Raw genomic sequence first — 19,586 nt, 5'->3', positions numbered from 1 at the left:
TCGAGACCCACAAAGCATGAAGCACAGCACCTTCCAATGCAACAGTCTGTGCGGAAGGAATTGTTCTGTATCTGCGCTGTCCAGTATGGTGGCCACGAGATGCATGTGGCTCTTGAGATGCAGGTGGCACTTGAAATGGGGCTGGTGAGCAGTTGCATTCTTAATTGTTTTGAAAGAATATGAATTTAAATAGCCACAGGTGGCTCATAGCTACTATTCTGTCAGTACATATCTAGAACACTCTTAGTTGTCAGGATCTTCCTCAAAGAAAAGACTGTGTGATTCATAAGTATATACGTATTAAATTTATCTTCAAATTGAAGACATGGATTGTCTATGTGGCTCTGAAACGTATCATATGCTTAAGATACAGCTCCTAAGTGTAATTACCATGCATTGTAGTAGCTGAAGTGTACAGACATGAACCAAAACATGCTGTATCACATCTAGGTCATTATGTGCTCAAAAATGCCCATCCCTGGAGCCCCTTGTCGTCTCTGTTACTTGGGTGTCTTGGGTACTGTCTGTGTTCATCTGATAAACAGAAGGAGACATATAAGTCTTCACCAAGCCCAGGTGAGAGGATTTATTGAACATACATATATCAGATACTTCGTAGGCTCTGTACATACTTGTGAACGTCATAAAGCAGAAGATGGACTTCTTAGATTCCATTATGTTTTTATCTTTTACCTCTTTCTCCTCCCCATACTTCTGCTCAAATTCAAACAATTCTGTGTTTCCCTTCACCCTTAAGACCCTGTGCTCTTCATTTCTGCTGAGGTAGAAATATACATGAAATGTTTACAATTTTGAGATGAAGAAATTCTCTAAGCATGGCCCAGTGATGAAAACCCATCAAGAAAAACTTGAAATACTTGCATGTCAACCACACACTCACAAAGATACAAACACCTGTCATGATCGAACTAAAAGACACAAACACAATTTTGACAATCAAAAGGGTAACATTCATTATTGTTCTTCAACCAAGACCACCAGGAGCGCCTGCAGGCCCTCAAGTTAGATCTATTACCTGTTGCAGTGAAAGAGAACACACCCCTTTGGGGGCCACAGGGCATCTTAATATGAAGGTTTTGGAACCTATGGGACATGGGCTTTGGATGGGCGTTTTGGAGAGGATCCATGGAAGTGGGGCCCACTCCCGACTGCGTGTTGTCAGGACATGTGGCAATCCCATGGTTGAGCATCTCAGTGAGTCCATTCTCCAGCGGGCCAGACCTAAGCGAGGAGAGAGCAGTCATGGTGGAGAAGCAGCGATTGCTCACATTGGCTGACACGGGGAGATGTGTGTTATTCGGTGGGTTGTGCAGTGCCTTGTTTTGTCTGTAATGACACAGAGTGATGTTGTGGTTTCTGAGTGTCCTTGTCTCATGCTGATGTTCTGTGAGGTGACTGAATCATACCCCACAGGAGAAGAATATGGTCAAGTGGTGGACATTCACCAGCTTCTGACCACACTGAGCCCAAGTGTCAGTGTCAGACCAGCTCCCAGTGTTCGGGGCTGCTGGCTCTTCTCTGTTAAATTCCATATTTTAAAATAGCTACAATTGATTCAAAACATAATTATAGAATTGGTATTTCTCTTTTCCTTGGGTAAATACCCAAGAGTGGAATTGGTATATGGCCATTCACTATGTTGTACACCACCTGAAATGAGTGTAACATTGTGTGTAAAATGCAATCCAATAATAAAAAAAGAAAAAGAAAGAAAAGAGAATAAAAAATGTTAGAAAACAATCTGGGAAGGTGGAAATGAAAATCAAACCAATGTATTTGTAATAAGAAAACATAAACAAGTATGAGAATGTGGAATAAGTAATAGGAATAAAGCTATAAAATAAATGTATGTACTTGGCAAAGATGAAAGTAAGGGATGAGAGCGTCCATCAGAAGGTCAGGAAAACACTGTCGTAAAGGTTGATGGAAGTGATCACTGGGACACAATTTTTAATAGGTGCTTTAGAAGAATGTTTCCACAAATGCTATGTGTTTATATTGTGAAACAGACATTTTCTTTGAGGAGTTTATCCTAAGGAGATAATCACACATGTTCACAAGGATGTGCGTTCACTTGTGGTTTATAAAAACAAAGAACAGAAGTTATGTAATCGCTGTAATCAGTATGATGAAGGTAAGTACAAATAGTGGAACGTTAGCATGTGGCAGGAATTAACCATGTGATTTACACAGAGGGTCAAACTTAATCATGAAAGCCAACCCAGGAGGCACCCTGTAGGGCATCCATTTGTTCAGACAGGGAAAGGGAGACTTGGAGAGAAGGATGTGGTGGAGCCAGTGTTCAGCCCAAAGAGTTTGCTCCCAGAGACCTTGTTGACTTGTGATCCTGTCTATCAGGGGGTTGTTGTCTGTGTACTCTAGGTAAGTGAGCTGTCATGATGTTCCAGAATGTTCTGTGTGGGAGGCTTCGAGGCTCAGAGCCTCGGAGGACATTAAGGAGCAGTGTGACTCGGCTGCTCAAATCACACTAAAGTCCATCATCCAGTGGACATCTTGAAGCCTCTAGGGACTCAGGATCAGCTGGCCTCTGGAGCTACAGTGCAGAACAAGGGTGACACCCTAGTGACCGGACACTGGCAGGGTCATGTGGGAGATGGGCATGGAGCACAAATGGCAGAGGGAATGCAGGTTGCTCCTGAGATGAGTGCTGTGTGGAGAAAGGTCATGATATCACGAAAGCAGAAACCAGGAGACCTGGTTTCTGACCACTAGGATCAGTCACATCTACAGGATGCATGAGGCATATGGATGTGAAACAAAAGCACAACTACACACAGTGCTGTACAATCACAGAACAGGAAAGAGCTCTGGGAAACTAACAATATCACCATAGAAATGAATAATTGAGTGGATACACTGGATGATTACTGTTTTCCTCTCCTGAAGTCATACAATCAGGAGTGTGATGGTAGCAGGAGAGAAGACCTGTTTGTTTCTCAAACAAATGTTTCCAACAAGTTAATAACAACAGTTTTTAAAACGATGGTGAGGAGTGCCTGGGTGGCTCAGTCATTAAGAATCTGCCTTCAGCTCAGGTCCTAATCCCAGGGTCCTGGGATTGAGCCCCACATCAGGCTACCTGCTCAGTAGGAAGCCTGCTTCTCCCTCTCTCACTTCCCCTGCTTGTGTTCCCTCTGTCACTGTGCTTCTCTCTTTCAAATAAATAAAATCTTTAAAGAAAATGAGGTGAATAGGAAATGATGAAAAAAATTTCAAGAATATTCCTCCAAGTTTATAGGGCCAAACACACTTGTTGAGAGACCCACCGAAATTCTTACCTAGAGCCGATGAGAGGAGACCCACACCAGGACACATCATAGTGAAATATCAGAAAGGGGGTGGAAGGGCAGATGCCTTGAAAACTCCAAGAGGCAACAACACAGGCCTGGGTGCTGGAAGGCATGAGGCAAGGCCCCCAAATCCCGAGGACATCTCTGTCCAGCACAGAGTCTCTGTCACGTTACCATGTGACTGTGTCCTCAGATGTGAGAGTTTCTGTTCTCTTTTCCACATTTCCTTCCGCAGGACAGCAGTACGCAGAGTGGGACAAATGATGGAGAAAAACAAACAGGGAGAGCACATGGGACCCCGGCCACAGGGAGCCAGCAGGAGAGAGGCCTAGTTCCCCCAGGAGGAGCTGCAGGGGGTCTGAGTGTTAGCCCTGCCCCAGGTGTGCTGGCATCCTCTCCCCATGGGGCAGGACTGAGGGCTGCCGACCATGCGGCTGCACAGACATGAAGCAGGGAGAGGAGTGGATGGGCTCCTGAATGTTCATGAAGATTTACTCAGGGGGAGCGGAGGAAGGATTTAAAAGGAGCCCAAGAGAAAAAAAGTAAATGAAGGAATAAGATATTTATTTACTCTGGGGAAAATAAAAAGTTGATTCAGGAAAGGGATTGCAATCATAAGTCTACAGAAAACTCAGTTGTGACTAGTATTTCATGGTCATAATAAAGGAAACACTGAACATTGAGTTTATCAAAATTATCAGATAATTATATGGGGCAGATAGGAGAGTGTGAGAGAGGAGCCAGTTCAGGAAAGATGACACATAAACCTGAAGACCAGAGAAGGAGTCTGAGAAGCAGGCTGCTGAGAGGCACAGAAGCAATAATCAGAGAATCAGCCAGAAGAACTAATGCAGGTGGTCTCTGAGATTCAGGAAATGGGGTCATCGAAGCTTGGGGTCATCTGTCTTGATATCAAGGACTGCAGAAGGATTTGACTTGTAAAACTCTGTGCCTCCAGCCATTGGCTACAAAGACAACATGGTGGGTGAGATGATGGGTCAGGATGAGTTCTGCACAGAGGCCATAGAGATGGGGCAGGAGTTGGAGGAGTCGTGGGAGCAAGTGTTGGGTTTATGGAATGATTTTGTTTTGATTTGTTCAGTTTTATTTCATGATCTGAATGGGAGTCATCCCAGCATGTTTGTAGGAGAAATGCCTGAGGCCAGAGAGCGGGGAAAGTGCATTAATGCAGGTGAGTGAGGGGCCGTGTGACCACGTGGATGGGCAGCCTGAGACAGGAGGGCCCCTCCCCCATCACTGCTTAGAAGATGAGGACACAGGTGCAGAGGTGGGGAGTTCAGTGGGGGTCTGTGCAGTTCTCACCTGAGTCCTTCTTTTCTGAGTAAGGTACAAATGAACTCATCCCTCAGAGAGGGGAGCAGGAGGGTGACAGGAGCTGACTGGGGAAATGACAGCTGGAGAGAGCAGGGCTGGATCCCTGAGCTCTGTGCTCTTCACCGCAGAGAGAGAGAGAGACTTCCAGCAGCAGGAAAATAGATAAGAGACTAGAAGCAAATGCAACAAAACAGCTCAAATGTGAGAATTACATCATTTTTACTTTGTCATTGATCACTTTTCCCATCTTATACTTTCTCTATGGTGAATATAGATGATATCATATTATTATGCATCATACATACACATCACATTCAGAATGTAAATGCTTTAAAAGAGAAGGAGATGCTGGGAAAATCAGCATTTCAGGGCACAGAGCTGGAAGGACTGGGCCTGCCTATCTGTGATCTGAGCAGGGGACTCACAGAGCCTTTGCTTGATGTTGTAGGACCCTGCCCTCGGGGGGGGGGGGCAACCAGGGTCTTTCCCTTCTTTTTGGGGTGTGCCCATTGTTTTACTTATTATTATCCTGTCTTTTCATGTTTTCAAGATGATGGTTTTTCTACATTGCATGGCCTTTTAAGCTATTTTACTGGGAGAATTTATCCATACAATCTAGCCCATCTGGTTCAGAAAAAGAAATTCAAAAGTGAAATAGTTCAGTGAAAAGATGATTGGTTATAAAGTAGAAGATCAGAACCTGAGTCTTCAATCATGGTCTGAGGATGATCTGTCAGGTTTTAGGGATTTTAGAGTAGTTTCTTTTTTAAACATTATTCATTCACTTACAAGAGAATTTGATAGATACAAATATTCAAAAATAAAGAAGCCATATGGTAACCCCTCATCCTCCAGTCACCCACGTCCTCTACCCAAAATCCAGCACAGTCAGCCATTTGTCATGTCTCCTATTTGAAAAATACACCTGTGCCTTACTGTTTATTGTTATATCAGGAAACAAGCTCAGGCCACAGACTGGGAGAAAATATTTGTAAATCACACAGTGTGATAAAGGACTTGTTTTAGAATACTCATAAAACCCTTAAAAAGGACCAACAAGAAAACAACTCATTAAAAAATAAGCAAAAGTATGGAGAGCTGAAGAAGATGTACTCATGTGTAATAAACACATGAAGAGATATTTAGCAGCAGGTGACATGAGGGAAATGCAGGTGACAACAACAGTGATCTGTCATCACACACTGTTATATGGTTGGAATCCAAACACTGATAGTGTCACCTGCCGACCAGGACAGGGAGCCACAGAAAGCCTCAGTCACTAACGGCGGGAAGACAGAACAGCACAGCCACTGTGGGAGACGGTCAGCAGGTTCTTATAAAGTCAGACGCAGACTAAGCACACAAGCTGCTGATCCCCCTGTAAGGTACTTACCAAGTCATTTGAGAACTCATGTTTGCACAACAACCTGCATGCAAATTGTCCCAGTAGAACAGTCCTCACCTGTGGGCTACACATCCTGACTTCCTTCCAAAGACTACATTATGGAAGGGGACAAAGCCAAAGAAGGAACTTCACAGGGAGCATCTGGGTTAGACGAGCTTAGCCAGGGGGTGAAGGTGAATTTCATCCGTGATGAGCAAGTGATCACTGTATGTTCTTGCTATGTTGTGTAGAGAACGGCCCGCCCAGGTGTGGTCTTCCCAAACCCCACAGCCTCAATCAGCCTGATTCACAATGAGAGACAGTCTACAAAGTACCGAACCATCTCCTCAAACATGTCAGGGTCATGAAAAATAAGGACAGTCTGAGACATGGTCACAGCCAGAAAGAGACATGATGGGACTTAATGAGGCAACTTGGATGGGATCTGGGGAGAGAAAAGAAAACCATGACAGCAAATCCGGTGTGGAGATCAGTAGTAATGTGTGAATATTGTGTCATTAGCTGTAACAAATGCATGACAGTGAGATTGGGGTTAATGACAGGACAACTGAGTGTGGAGGCCACAGGGACTCTGAACTAACTTTGTCATGTCTCTGTAAATCCCCAAGTATTCTAAAATAAAAGAGTGTCTTTTGTAAAATAGCCCTCAGAGAGGGAATCGGTCCAGGAGGATTGAGGTTTTACTTTTCATTTTTCCTGGACTTTTCCTGGACTTGCAATCCAGGGGCTGGAGAGAAGGGTTGTGGAGAGGACAGATGGAAACTCAGACACCGGGCAGGGCTCCAGAGCGCTCCTCTCCCCGGATCCCTGTCCCACCGCTGCACCTGGCCCCAGGGCTTCTCAGAAGGCCCCTTACTCTCCCCCAGGACAAGGAGTCTGCAGGTCCTCCCTCTGGACCTGACTCAGCTCAGCCCCGCGCGCCCCCTGGCGGTGCAGGACGGGAGCGCAACAGCGCCCCCGTGTGGCCACAGGGCCTAGGGCAGAAGACCTTGAGAGGCCTTTGAGTTTCTCCCCAGGGACCTTCCCGGGGTCTCCTTGGGCTCCCCAGCAGGGACACAGGGCTGTACACACAGGAGAAGGCCCCATCCAGTGTCAGGCTCCAGTCTGAATTATCTATTTATATTCAAACAAATTGATTCTTCATTCTGCCTCTCCAGGCTTTCAAGGCTGTTTACCTATGGAATTTTACTATATATCTTTCTTTTTGTTCTGGAATTCCTGTTTGGCCTTCTTAGTTCATTCTGCTTCATTGTTCTGGTTTCCTCTCTGTTCACCATTAATAACAAGATTTTCTTACATTCCTTCAACACATATTTATTCAGTTCTCTGAACATATTTCCTGAAGCTGTGTGGGAGCCTTTGGTGCTGATTCCCACATCTGGGCGCACTGGGAATACGTTTCTGTTGACTTTCTCATTAGCGTCACACATTTCTGTTTGAATAAGTCATACATTTCTTTGTATGTCTGGTAATATGTTCTTTAAAAGTGGATTATGCATTTTATGTTTAAGCAAATCTGGAATCTATTTTATTTTTTTGAAGACTGTTCTTTTCCTAGAATTGTTTAACTTGTATGGACCCCACTGTGGCCTGAGCCCCTGCAGTGCTGATAGCTGTTGCCTGTGCCCTGTTTTCCTGCGTCCAGTGGCTGCATTTTTGCCCTGGGTCCTGAGTGAGCTGCTCTCTGTCCGTGCGCTTAGTGGCCACTCAGGATGTGCAGTTTCTACTCAGATTATGACACTCACCTTCTCTGTGGTTACTTTGTTCCTGAGATTTCCCCGAAACTTCCAAGTGCCCTGCCAACCACAAAGTCTGAGGTTTGATGCATTCATTGGGTATTGAATATGAAAGGGTTAAGGTGTAGGCAGGGAAAGGCAGGGGGCCTCTGGCTGGAACACTATTCCTGGCAGGCAGATGCTCTAAGCCAGAGTCAACAAGAGATAAGGAAACAGACCCCTGGCCTCCAGTGGGGTCGAATGGTCGGGAGTATTTTTCATTGGATCACAGAAAATGACCAAATCCCAAAGACCATTAACGGTTTCTCAATGGTCCTTGCTCAAGCCAAGACAGCACAGGAATCTCAAGGCCACAAGCTTCCCAGTCAGTTCTCAAGAAGAGACTGCAACTTGAAAGACTCAGTAGCAACCCATTTGGGACCTTCTCACTCTAGAGAGCTTTCTCTTTCGTTTCTGTTCTCACCTTCACTAATAAACTTTCACTTCCCTTCACTACCCCCCCCCTTTTTAAAAGATTTTATTTATTTGACAGAGAGAGAGAGAGAGATTACAAGTAGGCAGAGAGGCAGGCAGAGACGGGGGGGAAGCAGACTGTGGAGGCCGAGAAAAATTAAGGCCATCCTACCTCAGGTTTAGCCTTAGCATAAGTACAGCCATTTTAGTTCCGGCAGCCATCTCAGACTCCTGTGCCGAAGGGCTGAACTTTCCCCACCTTGCTTTGGTTCCAGAAACCTCCACCCTGCTTTAGTAACAGGAACCCATAAATACCCCTACCTTAACTAAGCTCAGGGTCCAAGTCCTGACTCCGCTGTGCCAGGTATACTTGGGCACAAGCTTAAGCTTGTTAAATAAACCCTCATGTGATTCATCAGTGTTGGCTCTTTGGTGGTCTCTTGGATGCAAAAACTTGGGCATAACATTTGGAGGTTCTACCGAGATCCGAGAGACCCCAGGACTCCGACCCGGAGGTCCTGCGCTGGCTGGTGAGTGCACTCATTTTTTTGATCTATTTGTGCGCATACTTTGGGATCTCCATTCTGCATTTTTTTACCTGTAGGAATTCCAATCTGAGCACCTGGAGTCGACATTGGCTCAAGCAGACGCGTGGTGGGCCGTTGACTGGGGGGTCTTGGGAGACGTCCCTTTGCCCCCGTCTGGAGGCTCGGCTGCTGTTGTGGTCGGGCCCAGAGGACAAGGTCCTCATCTGTGAAGAGAGCCGGCTGCCATTTCGGTCAGATTCTCCCTTAACTTCCTTTCGGTTTTGTCTTCGTGGCCGGGCGGGAACGTTTGTCTTTGTGAGTGTGTTTTTGTTAATTGTCGTAAGTATATTTGTCTTGTTGTGGACCGAGGACGTGATGGGACAGATGCAGACAACTCCTCTGTCTCTGATGATTGACCACTTCTCTGACGTTAGGGAAAGAGCTCATAACCTGAGCATGGACGTACGAAAGGGAAAGTTTTGGACTTTCTGCATATCTGAATAACCATCCTTTAATGTTGGATGGCCCTGGGAGGACCACTGGGTCTGCGGGTGTCTTTGTCCTGTCTTTTTGTTGTCTGTTGCGTTGTTGTTGTGTTTGAAGAAATGGGGCAAGCAGAGAGTGAGAGGACTCGGACTTTCATCTCTGTTCCTCCTAATAGATGTGGGGGCTTCTCCTTTACTCATTTCCCGTGTTAATGGCTATAACTGGAGCCAACTGGGGTTAGTCTAACTCGAGACAGAGACTTTAAGGAATATTCCCAAGCAGCTGCTGAAACTCCCTTTGTTTCGGGAAGATTCCCTGTTTTCTCTGGCCCGACATGGACTGCCTAACCCCATCCCCCTTGGGGATGGGAAAGCAAGGAGTCTGCTCCTCTGTTGGAATTGATGAGCTCTAAAGTCAGGAATCCTTTCTCTGCCTTCTAGGAGCACATTGTTCTTCTGTCTACTCCTTCTGTTTCTACATCAACATGCGTGTGGCCTGCGTAACTGGCCTCTAGACCATCCTCGGTGCTTCCTGCACCACAGCTCCTTCCCTCTTCACTGTGAAGGAGCAAAAAAAGCACCCCCTGGACCTAACACCCCCCACTCCAGATCCTCCCACCCGTGTCTCAGGTAAACATTCAAAGTGGAGTGGCCCAGGTGGGATGCAAATCAGTATTTAAACTAAGTTAAGTTTGTTGGTTTAATTAAGATATACATGTCTTTTAAGCTATTAGCAGTAAACGTGAAACTTCAAAGTTTACTGAAGGTCAAATATGTTCATGTTATTTATTAAAATTTGTTAGCAAAAAGATGACTAAACTGAAGGTTAATTATCTGTCTCAAAGTTTTAATGGGTAATTGCTGAGATACCTTTCAAAGTCTTTGGTAACCTGAAAGTTTAAAGTTTTGCTTGGATAACAAATAAACTTAAATTTGTTGGACATCTAGGTCTTTTTCCAGATAAGATAAAGTGCTAAAGCATTGAGTACTGGATGTAGGTTTCTGCTTTTGACTTCTTACTGCAAAGAAACTAAGAGTATTTAAATCTGTTCATAAACATGTTTTGCACTTAACTGATTCATAAATTTGCCATCTGAAGAATTCTGTTGTAACAGTTCACAATTGGTTAATAGGTGATAATTGGTTAATAACTAAAGGTGTTTCTAAGAGTACAAAATGCTAAGTGTAACTAAGACTGATGGAAATAAAGGAAGCAACTCTGTATGTAGGAAAGTAGGAGATATGTAAGAAAGATTTAAGGAGTGGGAGTACATTTTGTTGAAAGTAAAAGAAGGTAATTTTGTCCTAAATGAGATGGTTGTTTGGAAGGAAATGACTTGGGACAAAACCTGAATATAAAGGAAAGTTGTAGAAGGTTTGTGAAGGGAAATCTTTGGAATGGAATTTAGGATGGTCAGGACGGACTAAGATTGAAATGAATGGGTTTTAAATGTACATTGGTATAAGACTGAAATTCTCTGTTTAAAAGGACAAAGTTTTCTTAGATTAACTGATCTGCTGTTAAGAAAATGTAAATGGTTTTCTCTTTGCCCACCCAAAATTGTAAAGGAGATCTCTTTGACTCATAAGGCTTTTCCTTGATATGCTAAGTTACTCAAGGAGTACTGCTAAACCAATGATAAACCTTGGGTTACATTTGGGTAAATGCTGTAACTACTCTAGAGGTTCTATACATTTCCTAGAGTTTAATGTTTCGATAAGGGTCATCACTTGATATTTAACCATATCTATTCTGAGTTTTTGACATTTGTAATTGCTTTCTTGTAATTGTTTTCTTGTAAGATGAATTCTTCCCTAAAGGAAATTCATATGGGAGACTTTCAGGACAAATATAGGTCTTTGATATGTTAAAATCCTGGAACTGAAGTGGGCAAGAATTTCCAGAAGTAAAAGCTGCATTCGGACTAAACCAGAATTAGCAACATGGGACTAAATGAACTAAAAAAATTGTAATGTTGTGTCTCTTAATGTTTTGTCTTATTTTAAAACATTACTGGTTCTGTAATGCTTGCTCTTCTAGATTAGGGAAACTTTTTCTTAAGTTATCTGTAACTTACAGAGCTGTAAAAGTGTTCATTTGTAAACAAATCAAGGCATTCAACTTTTCTCTCTATCTGAACCCTCTGAAACCAAAAGGTCTCTTTCTTCCATGGCAATTGGTCATTTGCATAAGTTCAATAAGAATCTGTTCTCCTTATAACAGGACACCATTGGAAACACTGGTTATTTTACCAAGGCTTTGATTGGAATGTCATATTTCAAAAGACTCAGATATGACCAGACAGCTTAAAGGAACTAAGGTTGACTTTATAAAACCTGGAGCCGTAAAGCCCTTTGGAACTGTTGGCCTGATACCTTGCTTACAGAGTTCCCAGCAGCCTTACCAGGTGAGTAAAGAATGTCACTTCCTGGCAGGATACTTTGGGAACCTCAGGAATCGACAGATATTGCAGGCATGTCTGATGGCAAGTACGTGGCTTGGCTTCTGGCCCGGAGAGGCTACTAAAAGTTCAACCTAGAGATTCCTTATAAGAAGATCCAGCAAAGCAGATTCTAGAAGATCTATATGATCACACTCACTGTTCTTGATGAGTTTATGTAAATGATTAGGCCAAGTTTGTTAAAACTGGACTTGTTTCTCAAATAAATTAGTCCTGATTTGGCTATCTCTGGAAATGAGGGTTATCTTAGAGAGAAAAATTATGTTTTAATAACACTACCTTTATGGTGTTAAATTCTAAATTTGATTGTTTTTAAATGTTTACCTAAGCTAGACGACTTGAGGTAATCTTCAGAGAAGTTGCATGATAGCTCATTTAGACGATCTTGCTTTTGCCAGTCAGTCAGCCCCAGATAAAAGGAGCATTTTGGGAATTACAAACGGCTTACTGAGTGCCCCAGCATTGGCCATCCCAGATGTTACCAAGCCCTCCCACTTGTATGTGGATAAAGAGGCAGGGGTGGCCAAAGGAGCTGTGACTCAGACTCTAGGGCCTTGGCAAAGGCCAGTAGCCTATCTTAGCAAGAAACTAGATCCAGTAGCGGCTGGGTTCCCCCTTGCCTCCGCATAATTGCTGCCACGGCCCTCCTGGTCAAGGATTGTAAATTGACTTTGGGTCAAAATCTCATCTTAACCACCACTCACGCTATCGAGGGCCTTCTCCGGACTCCACTAGACTGGTGGATGACAAACGCCAGAGTGACGGGGTATCAGGCCCTCCTCCTTAACAATGACTGATCAGTCTGTACTCCAGTCACTACAGGCATTACAGTCTGTCTAGCCCATGCAGAGATCCTAAATGCCCACACTGAGACAGAGACGGAGCTGGAACCACTGGTTTAGATGCGCTGCCGCCAAGTGGAAAACTTGGAGCCTCACTGGAAGGGACCCTACATCGTGATCCTGACCACTCCCACCACTCTCAAGGTCAATGGGATTACTCCCTGGGTCCACTACACCCACGTCTGGCCAGCTGACCCACACGCTCTTCTCAAGGACTTTGTTCCATAATGAAAGAGTCAGCCCGACAAGGACAATCCCCTAAAGCTAAGACTGTGCGGTTCTCAATTACCCCACTAATGTTGCTTACTTTTGTCAAAGACAGAGACAGTACAGTTCAGCTCATGGTACTCAGACAGTACTCAGATTGCTGAGTACTCATGGTACTCAGCAATACCAACCACCAGACCTTGTTGCTGAGACCAGCCTGGACCCATGGTTGGGTCCTTCCTTAGGTTCCTCTGAGAGGGGGAAATGTGGAGGCCGAGAAAAATTAAGGCCATCCTACCTCAGGTTTAGCCTTAGCATAAGTATAGCCATCTTAGCTCCAGCAGCCATCTCAGACCCCTGTGCCCAAGGGCTGAACTTTCCCCACCCTGCTTTGTGTTATGCCCCAATAATGGCTCCGTGATTAAAGGAGTGAGACTGATATAAAGTGAAGGTCAAACAAAGTTTATTTCATGCCAAGCATCAAGAATCTAACTGAACGTTCGGGGATGCACCTCTTGCAAGAGAGGGTGACCCTTCTCTGTTTCACAGACTAGCTTTTAAGGGCAAAGGCCATGTGGTTGGGCCTGGCCACGCACAGGTGGCCAATGAGATTCCAACACACACAGGAAACTCCACAGTGATGCTAGGTGACCAATTGAGTTACAATTTACCCTAGTAGACATTTGACCCAGCCTATTACACCTTGATTGGGATTGGCACCCAAGGGGTGGGGCCCATACTCCTTGGTAACTAGGGAGACAGTATGCATCCCCCCACTGATAGGATGTCTCCAACTGGCCTGACCTACCTTTGTATCTGGGTTTTGTTACTTGAAGCTGGTTTCCGGGACTTGTCTCCAAGTAAATCCCCTGGGGGAAGAGGAGCAGGGACAGTTTCTAAATAGGGCCTTACACTTTGGTTCCAGAAACCCCCACCCTGCTTTAATAACAGGAACCCATAAATACCCCTGCCTTAACAAAGTTCAGGGTCCAAGTCCCTACTCTGCTGTGTTGGGTATACTTGGGCCCAAGCTTAAGTTTGTTAAATAAACCCTCATGTGATTGCATCCATGTTGACTCCTTGGTGGTCTCTCAGACGCAAAAACTCAGGCATAACACAGACTCCTGCTGAGCAGAGAGCCAGATGTGGGGCTCATTCCCAGGACCCTGAGATCATGACCTATGCCTAAGGCAGAGGCTTAGCCCACTGAGACACCCAGGCATCCCTCCCTTCACCCTTTTGTGAGATTCATTCTTCGACTCCTTGAGACAAGAACCCTGTAATCCTGTAACATATACGGCCTACTGGGAGGGATAATCATCACACTTCATCCATTACAGGGACTTCTCTGGGCTTTGTAATGCAAATTTGGGTAATTTCCCTTTGTAAGCCTTTTCTAGTATTTCCCCTGGGTCAAACACAGCGGGTTCTTCAAGGCAAGATAAAATAAGGTGTGATCTTCTCAGCAAGGCAAGATCTCTTCTTAGGTTCCCAAAGTCTCTCCCTTGGAGTACCCCCCCCTTTTTTTTTTTTTTTTTAAGATTTTTTATTTATTTGACAGAGAGAGAGCACAAGTAGGCAGAGAGGCAGTCAGAGGGTGGAGAAGTAGGCTCCTCACTGAGCAGAGAACCCAAGGTTGAGGGGCTTGATCCCAGGACCTGGGAATCTTGACCTGAGCCAAAGACAGTCCCTTAACTGATTGAGCCACTCTGTTGTCCCCTAACCCACTGGAACAATTTGGATCATAAATTTTAGGAAAGGACTGACCTCCTGTAACACTGCATGGCCTCCGTGGGATCTATCAGTTAAATCTCTTCTGCAGAAAGCAGGGCTCTGCATCAAGACCCTGACCTAAGAGCCCCTTGCCCAACATGTTTGCCTCAAAGTGTCTGGCTAGTCAACTCCCTCCTGACATATTGGATGATAATTATCTAAGCAGACCTCCTCAGAATAAACCCAGGTTCCTAGAAAAAATCACAGGCCCTCCCTGGCAAAGGGAACACTGACTCACTCTCTCTCTCTCTCCATTCCTCCTAATGGATATGGGGCTTCTCCCTCATTTCCCAGGTTAATGGATATCATTGGAACCCACTGTTTCTGGTTAGTCTATGGCAGGAGAGGGACTTTAGGAAATATTCCCAGGCAGCTGCTGAAACTTCCTTTCTTTCAGGGAAGTTCCCTGTCTTCTCTGGCCTGACATGGACTGCCTACTTCCACTCTGGTGGAAAAACAAACAGAAATCTGCATCTGCTCATCTGTCCCAGCTGACAGGCTTCAGAGTAAGAACATTCTCTGCCTTCTGGGGGGCACTCTGCCTCTTCTGCCTCCCCCTCCTCCTGCTTTTGCACCACCTGGGGTGTGGCCTGAATACGCTGCTCATTTCAGATTTCCCTACCAGGGTCTCAGGTAAAAATTGACAATGGGGAACAAACTGATTGATTTCTAAAGGAGCATCCAAGTGGAATATAATGGGTATTTAAACTAATTTAAATTTGTTGGTTTAATTACGATAAACATGTCCTTAAAGTTGTCAGCATTAACTTTTAATTTAATTTTATTTATTTATTTTATTTATTCTACCAAGATTTACTGAAAGTCAAATAAGCTTTTGTGATCTCTGTTATAATTTTTTAACAGAAAGATAACTTAAAATGATGGTTAATTTTCTGCCTTAGAGTTTTCATGGATAATTGGTTAACATAGCTTTAAAAGCCTATGCTAACCTGAAACTTTAAAGTTTTGATTGGATAATAAATTGTGATTAAATACATTGGACATGTAGGTCTTTTTCAAGCAGGATAAAGTACTAAAGCGTTGATTACTGGGCATAGACTTGTGCTTTTGACTTCTTATTACAAAGAAACTAAGAATATTTGAGTTTGTTGTTAAACATGCTTTGTGCTTAACTGATTCATAAATTTGCTGTCTGTTCTGGTATAACAGTTTACAATTGGTTACTGCTTAATTTTCACTAAAGACTAAGGTTTCTAAGAGTGCAGAATTCTGCTAAGTATAATTAATACTGATGAAAATAAGGGAAACAATTCTGTATGTAGAAAAGTAGGAGATATGTAAGAAAAATATAAGAAATGGGAATACATTTTTGTTAAAGGTAAAAAAAGATAATTTTGTGCTATATAAGATTGATTATTTCAGAAGAAATGGCCCAGGACAACATCTAAATGCAAAAAGAAGTTTTAGAGGGTTTGTTAAGGGAAATCTTTGGAAAAGAATTGTCATATGTGGTCAGAATGGACTAAGATTGAAATAATGTGTTTTTTAAAAAAGATTTTATTTATTTATTTGTCAGAGAGGAAGAGAGGTACAGACAGAGAGAGAGAAGCAGGCAGAGGGGGAAGCAGGCTCTCCACTGAGCAAGAAGCTGCAAGCAGGGCTTAACCCCAGGACCCTGGGACCCCGGGACCCCACCCCGGGACAATGACCTGAGCTGAAAGGCTTAACCACTTGAGTCACCCATTTATCCCTGAAATAAGTGGATCTTAAAGGTGCACTAGTAGAAAGGTTGAAATTCCACTTTCTTTCACTTAAACAAGACAAAGTTTTCTTAAATTAATGGTCTCCTCTTGGTTAGAAAATGAAAAAAGTTGTTTTCTCTTTTCTTTATTGGCCCAGGGAAACCAGTTTCTGTATTTTGTCTCTTTAGTTAAAACTTCTCAGGTTTTTTTTTTTTTTTAAGATTTTTATTTATTTATTTGAAAGAGAGTGAGAGAGAGTATGAGAGGGGATAGGGTCACAGGGAGAAGCAGACTCCCCACAGAGTTGAGAGCCTGATGCAGGACTGGATCCTTGGACTCTGGGATCACAACCTGAACCAAAAGCAGTGGCTTAACCAACTGAGTCACCCAGGTGCCCAAAACTTCTCAGTTTTAAGGGAGGTAAGTTTTGTTAACAACTATATGACCCTGCTTATTTGCATTTGGAATCTTGCTGTCACTTTGGTCAAATAAATAATTAAGTTTTGGGTTTTACAATAATTAGTAGTCCTACTTAGGCATATGCTTTGTAACTGAAGTTTTTCATAAACTTCCACAAGATTTACATTGTAAATGAAGTCTTTTTGACCAATTGGTCTTGTTTACCTGGTATGCTAAGTTACCAGGAAAGCACCGTCAAACAAATAATGATAAACCATAGGTTATATTATCTGGGAAAATGCTATAACTCTTCTAAAGATGATATGCAATTCCTAAAGTTTTAATATGCTTTGGTAATAGGGTCATCACAACATTCAAATTATTAAAATGTTGTATGTCACAGAAATAATTGAATTTCCTTGTCAATTGCATTTCAGTCTTTTGTCATTTATAAAATGAGTTTCATCTTCAAGACTAATAAAAAGGACTTTTAGGGGGCACCTGGTTGGCTCAGTTGGTTGAGTGTCTGCCTTCAGCTCAGGTCATGATCCCAGAGTCCTGCATGGAGCCCCCATCAGACCCTCTGCTCCCCAGGGAGCCTATTTTTCCCTCTCTCTCTGCCTGCTGCTCCCGCTGCTTGTACTCTCTCTCTCTGTGTCAAATAGATTTTTTTAAAAAGGTACTTTAGAAAAAATACAGGTTTTTGATATCTTCAAAATCCTAAACTAAAATGGGTAAGAGTTTCTTGAACTAAATAAAAGCTGCATTTAAACTAAACAAGAATTAGTAACATGAGACTAAATAAACTAAGAAAATGATTATAGTTTTGTGACTCCTGTTTAAAACATTGCTGGTTCTCCAATGTTTGGTCTTCTGGGTTAAGAAAACTTTCTCTTATGATAACATAAATATTCTTTCTTCCATGGCAACTATACTCATTTCCATAAGCTCAATAAGAATCTGTTCTCCTTGTGATGGGACACCATTAGAAACATGGGTTATTTTACCAAGGCTTTGAGTGGAATGTCATATTTGAGAGACATGCATGGACTCAGATATGACCAAACAGCTTTAGGGAACTGAAGTTGACTTTATGAAACGTGGCACCCTAAAACCCCTTGGAACTGTTGGCCTGATACCTGGCTTACAGAGTTCCCAGCAGCCTCACCAGTGAGCAAATAATGCCACTTCCTGGCAGGCGCAGGACTGCAGACACTCTGGGAGCTCATGAGGAGGAATTCAGCTGCCCACATCCACAGGTATCACAGCGTGTCTGATGGCACGTTCTTGGCTTGGCTTCTGGCCTGGAGAGGCCACTGCAAGTTCCACCTAGAGGTTCCTTGCAAAAAGTTCTGACAAAGCAAACTTTAAAAGATCTATACAGCTAATTGCTATTCTTGCTGAGCTTACATAAATAATTAAAATAAGTTCATTAAAATTGGACTTGTTTTCCAAACCAATTAGCCTTGATTTGGTCATCTTTGAAAATGAGGGTTATTATAATAGAAATTATGTTTTAGTAACATCTTTATGGATGTTAAATTCTAGCTCTGATCATCTTTAAGCATTTGTTGTTTGCCTAAGCTAGACAACCTGAAGTAAACTTCAGAGAAATTGCCGCAACAGCTCATGTATAGGCAATCCTTATGCTTGCTACTCTGTGGGGATAATAACAGGACCCCTTGGACATATGATCACTTAAATCAGAAAAATGGGATTAATTCCCAAACAATTGTATAACTCAGCTAGCAACTTGACCAGTTCTATGTGGCTAGAATGGCAGAATCACTCCTTCAAAGTCAGAGCATGCCCCACTGCATGGGGTTAACTATAGGCTTATGGAGATCATGGGTGACCCCACTTTCTTTATGACTGGATTGGATGATACATTTGAGGATGCCGTTATCTCTTGAGACAAGTTTTCTCCCATTCACCACTAATTCCTTGTGGTTGGGCTATTGTGAAGGTTAGGCCTCAAACAAAGAGAGCTTCTTGATGGTTTTATCCCTTAGTCATATTTGTCCTAGAAGCCACCTCCCCTGGGGTCCAATTACAAAGGTTTTAGCCAAGCATACAATAGCCCCCCTGGTAGAAAGGGCCTCCAAGCTCACTATGGGACTTCCAGGACTTACCACAGAAACTACAACATGAAATAAACAAAACAGTATGCTTGCTCAGCAGAACTCTAAATATCCGTCCCAGGCACTAGATACACTCAGCCAAGAATTCAGCGAAGTCAGAGAGGGACTTCTCAGGAATGGGCCACTGTGGATTATCTACTATAGCTACACCATTTAGGATGCAAGGATTTTCCTCATATGCATTGTTTTAACATTACAGTTAACTCTCAAAGTGTCCCATTTCATAGTGGACATTCATGATCAGTTTAAAAAGATAAAATTAATGACTGGTCTATTTGATGGAAGTGGTAATTGGGGATCTTATCTAAGAGATGTTATCACAAATTTGAGCTTGGTATTTGTGTTATGCTTATTCTTTTGCACGTGCTGATGCATGTGTTGTCTGCTGGCCATCATGACCCCCTGAGCCATACCATGGGCCCCCTAGACAGACCCTGGATGGATTTTAACTGCCTTACAGCCCACCACTCCATTTCAGCAGGAAGCAGCCAGAGCAGTCATCTTCCCATTCCCTAAGAGTAGTTAGGGTTACTGTTCCAGGGGAGGAATGAGTAAGAAAAGGTTTAAGGTATAGGGAGGGAGAGATAGGGGGCCTCTGGCTGGGCTTTGGTATATCAATAGCAGGAGAGTTCATCCTGAACACAACACAGGACACAGAGAGGATGGAAGGAAGGAGCAGGGAAGACAAGCCTGGGTTTTGCCTATGATCTTCCCCCTGCTACAACAGGAGGGCTTAGCTTGAGAACGATGGGAGAAACCTCCCTCCACTGGGAGCTGCTGGGGACT

General features: G+C 43.4%; 1 pseudogene; it reads left to right on the top strand.

Moving 5' to 3' along the window:
• LOC116860929 overlaps positions 1 to 9,621 on the top strand; it is a 128,100-nt pseudogene extending 118,479 nt beyond the window's left edge.
• Positions 9,622 to 19,586: the final 9,965 nt, after the last annotated feature.

This window comes from Lontra canadensis, unplaced genomic scaffold (assembly GCF_010015895.1).
Source record: "Lontra canadensis isolate GAN:19392208 unplaced genomic scaffold, GSC_riverotter_1.0 scaffold186, whole genome shotgun sequence".
NCBI lineage: Eukaryota > Metazoa > Chordata > Mammalia > Carnivora > Mustelidae > Lontra > Lontra canadensis.
The sequence above is the reverse complement of the archived record's forward strand: the minus strand, read 5'-3'. Positions and strand labels throughout refer to the sequence as shown.